At 32.7% G+C, this 5,473-nt stretch overlaps 1 pseudogene; it reads left to right on the top strand.

Moving 5' to 3' along the window:
- The first annotated feature begins 4,735 nt into the window (after positions 1-4,735).
- Positions 4,736-5,050, top strand: LOC127128814 (uncharacterized; annotated as a pseudogene).
- The last annotated feature ends 423 nt before the right edge of the window (positions 5,051-5,473 follow it).

The raw sequence follows: 5,473 nt of genomic DNA, 5'->3' as shown, positions 1-5,473 counted from the left end.
TCGATCTAGGTGGTCAGTTAAAGGGATGAACTACAACGGGTGTTCGAAACACACTATAGTAGTCTATCACAATATATTAGACCATATTGGACCAGACGATGTAATACTACTACAAAACTCTACATTTGATTTTTAAAAAATTATCCAATTACATATCATCTAATCATGTCATATTCTTGTACAGTTTATTTGGAGGCCATATCTGGGTCTTGATCATCAGGTTAACCATGATGATGCTGGAGTTTGGACAACAAAAATACCAATTATTCGGTTCACTACTGTGGAGATGCACCAGAGTAACCGTGTAAAACTGCAGTTTGGCATGCAACAACAAATTCCATAATCTTCGACGTGTTTGGGAGATTGATATCAACAAAGAGTCGATGCCCAATGGGATTATTCCAACTGGAGAGGCTTCGCAAAAGAGATGTGTCTTTATTGGAGGGATCGACGGTAACACATCTTAAACGAACCAGTCAGACAGGGTGCTAGACCAACTCAACATTATATAACATAGTTTAGGTCGGTTACAACGCCACAATTTGTGTCTGAGCAAGGTATTTTATTGATCCATGCCAACTATCTTCGTCATCATACACACAACAACAAATCCCCATCCAAGAACAATGTCAATCCACCCAAACCTAACTACCAATCTCACACTATCACCCTACCATATACACCCAACAACCAAACACCCAACCTCGCAACCCATTCATGCCACACACCCAAACTCAAAACCAAGAATCAAACCCTGACCACCAACAACCATACACAGCCACCATAATAGTCTATAGTCCAAATAATTCATACGATTCAGCATCATGTCATCGTAGCCCCCACCAATGAACACCCAAACATCCCATCGTCACAACATCCAACCATTGTTTGACTATAGTACACCCCAAAAACCATTGCTTCGTTTCCAAACTGATTTAATGTCCCAATTTAGGCAACCATATCGTCCACAATTCACCCAACCACAACGACCCGACTACAACAACATGGGTACCAAACTCAATTACGGAAGGTCGTTGACGACAACCCCCCAACTATTGGGGACAAATGATGACACATTTATCAAATACCCGTGGACCTTCCACCAGACATTCACACCAGCCACCATTGGATCATGTCAGCACTCAAAGACCCCAAACACCTTAGGAAAATCGTGGGAGATCTCGAAGACAAACTAACGCACCTGAATGTGGAACATGGGGGCGTTTCAATCGGGCGGGTCATTGAATTTCTTGTCAATTCTATGTAATTTTTCATTATAATATAATATAATTTTTATTTTCAGTATTTCATTTAATTAATTATATTATAACATTTAAAATTTAAAAAAAAAATGTGAAAGGAACATGCGTCAAATGCATTGACGCATACACTATGTAGTGTATGCATGCGCCAATGCGTGTGGCATCAATGCATGCATGCGTCAATGCATGTGACGTCTACATGCATTGGCTTTACATGTATGCACCAAGTCTCTAGACGCCTCCTATGTAGGTTAGTTGGATGCGCCAGATCAACTGACGCATCAGTAAAAAAATCATTATTTTGGTTTTTTTTTAATTTAAAATTTGATTATTTTAGAATTTTATTTAAAAATATTGATTTAAAAAAAAATCGGAAAATATTGCTAAAAGCCCCTCAATTCTTATATGAGACCTATCCACAAACTATCTAGATCTAGAAACTACTGTAAACAAAAAAAAAAAAGAGGTTTGGTGGCATAAGGATATGGGTGTTGAATCCACAATTATATAGGCACCATCAAGTAAAGGAAAAAGTTATTCTGAATGCCAAAGCGAAAAAACTAAATTCCCAATAAGAAGATGCAATTTAAGAATTAGACACATAAATAAGATGGAATAATTGAAATACTAAATGGATTTCATAACTCAATGGTCTATGTTGCTGACATAAAGTGATGAGCAGATAGATTATACATATCCAAAAAATCATATAGCAAAATATATCTATTACATAACTTTCCAGTATCATAGACAAATGGCTTTCACAAGTATTCCCTAAATTTTACCATATCCTTTTCCATAACAGCTATTTTTTCATCGATAAATTTATCAAACTGAACCAAATCAAACTAATTAACTAAACTATATGGTATTGATATTTCTAAGGAAATTTTAGTTTCACTAAATGATGGTTCTGCTATGTTATGTTACAAGAATATACAGAATTTCATTACTAATAAAAAAATCAAAGAACATGAAATACAACTAACATATATAAATCATATATAATACATATATAATGCAGTAAAATGGACCATTCCTTCTCTTTCTCCCCACTTTTTTTCTCTTCTTTTTCTTAATTATTTATTTATTTATTTTAATTAGTTTTTTTTTATAAAATATGGGCTTTGGACCACATTCATTTTCTACTTAGAACCCACTTTCAATTTACACCCCTTCTCCATTTATATTTTCTATTCAATTTTAAATCATTTTGTTTTTAGTTAATGAATTAATTAATTAAATATGGTTTTAATTAGTTAACTTTATTACTTAAAATTAATTAATTTAATTAATTAATTAATTAAATTTTTAATCAATTATTCTTAATAATTAATTTTAATTATCCTAATTAATTAATTTAATCAATTTTAATCGATTAATTTAGCTAAGTAAATGACATTTACTTGTTCATTTGTAAATATCTTGGTGGGCTTCAGGCTTTTTGTATTTTACATCATTTTATCCCGATGTAATAAAATGTACCCCCATTTCTTGGTTGTTTTTTCTTGCACTCTTTTGTTTCTATTCTTTTTGGTTCTTTAGTTTAATTGAATTAATTGATGACTTGACCATCTAAAATCATTTAAAAATAAATAAAAACGCTTGATCCAACGTCAAGTTATTTTTTAAATCAAATTCAATCAAATGCATAGAAGGATACCTTCAACAATAGTCATAGTGTTTCCTTCTTCAAGAGCATCAAGATAGAAGGACGAAAAAATATACAAGGATGAAAAAGATACAGGGATAAAAAAACAAGATAGATGGAGGAATGCAATACAAGAATGAAAATAAAATACACGCCAAGTTCCAAGAACAAATTAATTATTTAAGCCTACTACTTATTTCACTTTCATTTATATCAAACAATTAAAAACAATTCAGTTGCTAGTTATTTTCCTCCAAACAACTATTTCTCTCACATTTTTTAGATTCAAACAAAATCCTGGTGTAATTATCATAAACCAAATCTTCCATGACGTTAAAATTTCATTACAAAAAATGGCAATGTGGCAAACACTGCTGACGTGGTACTATTGACCGTGGTATGGGAGAACGAAATCCAAAAAATAAATTTACAAATTCACCTTCTTCTTCCTCAATCCATATCCAACGTCTAACCTCCATTTTTTTTCATCTCCAATCTATAACCTCCATTTCCAACTTTTAATTTTTCCTCATCTCCAATCTTTAACCTCCATTTTACCATTTTCAACCTCGATTTTTTTTTCATATCCAACCTCCAACCTCCATTTTTTCTTCATCTTCAATCTCCATCTTTAATCTCTAACCTCCATCTTCATCCTCCAACCTCTATCTTCAACCTCTATCTCCAACCTCCAACATCTATCTCCAACCTCCATTTTTTCATCTTCAACCTTCATCTCCAACCTCTTTTTGTACACATTCAAACATGTCTTCAACAATGACCATGATGTTTCCTTCTTCAAGAGCAACAAGATAGAGGGACGAAAATATATACAAAGATGAAAAATAGATAGGGATGAAAAAATAAGATAGATGGAGGAATGCAATAGATAAATAAAAAAAAATATGCCAAGTTCTAAGAACGAATTAATTATTTAAGCCTACTAATTATTTCACTTTCATTTATATCAAATAATTAAAAATAATTTAGTTGCTAGTTATTTTTCTCCAGCAACTATTTCTCTCACATTTTTTAGATTCAAACAAAACATTGGTGTTATTATCATAAACCAATTCTGCCATAATTATTTCAAAGTAAAAATAAGTAAAAGTTTGATGTGCAAACACTATAAGGTTCCATGGTTTATTGAGTTAGGACATTGGACTCTGAATCCAATAACCCGAGTTCAAGTTTCAATGAATCATTTCTTATTTTTCATTTTATTCTGGGAGGACGAAATCCAAAAAATTAATTTTAAAAATTCATCATCTTCTTCCTCAATCCATATCCAACGTCCAACCTCTATTTTTTCTCATCTCCAACCTCCAAAGTCCATTTTTTTGCATCTCTAACCTTTATTTTTTCCTCATCTCTAACCTTTATTGTTGGTCAAAATAAAAGAGATATAAAGAGAGTATGAAGGAGAAACAAGAAAAATAATAGTAAAAAGAAACAATAATGGTTATGAGAACTTTAAGGAGATGTTAAATAATAACCATTCATCTTTCTTATTTTATTGGCTATAAAAGTCTTGTATCTTTCATTTGTAATCATCAGAACATAATTTCAATAAATTCTTTTAGTGTAATTGAGTTGTGAAATTTTCATGTGAGGAGAGGTTAATGAATTTATATATTTTATTTTCATTAAGTTTGTGTGCTTCTGCATTAATTTATTCTTCCATAAATCTGATAATATGGGGAAATTTTGCGTAGTTTTCTAACAACTGGTATTAGAGCCAGTTGGTTGATTTTTTTCTAATTTTTTCTAGTAAAGAAATTTTTAGAGACGATCCTGAGAAAATCAGATTTAAGTGGGAGTGATGGTTGCAGACGAAGGAAAAATGAAAATTGAAAAGTTCGATGGTGTGGACTTTAGCTTTTGAAAGATGCAGATTGAAGATTATTTATATCAGAAAAAGCTACATCAACCTCTCATGGAAACGAAGCCAGATTCGATGAAGGAAGATGAGTGGAACCTTCTCGATAGGCAAGCACTTGGCGTTATCCGATTGTCGTTATCTCGAAATGTTGCTTTTAACATTGCGAAGGAGAAGACAACCGCTGGTCTTTTGAAGGCTCTTTCAAGCATGTATGAGAAGCCTTCAACATCAAATAAAGTTCATTTGATGAGATAGTTATTTACACTTCGGATGACAGAAGACACATCAATTGCACAACATATCAATGAACTCAATATTGTAACAACCCAATTGAGTTCAGTTGGAATTGAGTTTGATGATGAAGTACGAGCATTGACACTTTTGTCTTCCTTACCAGATAGTTGGAGTGCTACTGTCACGGCAGTGAGTAGCTCGTCAGGAAGTACAAAGATGAAATTTGATGATGTTCGTAATCTGGTTCTCAGTGAAGAGAGCAGGCGAAGTGGCTGAATCATCATCCTCTTCAGTATTATATACAAAGGAAAGAGGAAGAAATTCAACCAGGGGATATGGACGTGGTAAATCAAAGGACCGACGATCCAAATCCAGAAATCATCGTAGTTTCAATAATTCGAAGACTATTGAATGTTGGAATTGTGGAAAGAAAGGGTATTACAA

This window comes from Lathyrus oleraceus, chromosome 3 (genome assembly GCF_024323335.1).
Source record: "Lathyrus oleraceus cultivar Zhongwan6 chromosome 3, CAAS_Psat_ZW6_1.0, whole genome shotgun sequence".
In the NCBI taxonomy this organism is placed as follows: Eukaryota; Viridiplantae; Streptophyta; class Magnoliopsida; order Fabales; family Fabaceae; genus Lathyrus; species Lathyrus oleraceus.
This window is presented reverse-complemented; position numbering and strand designations above follow the sequence as displayed.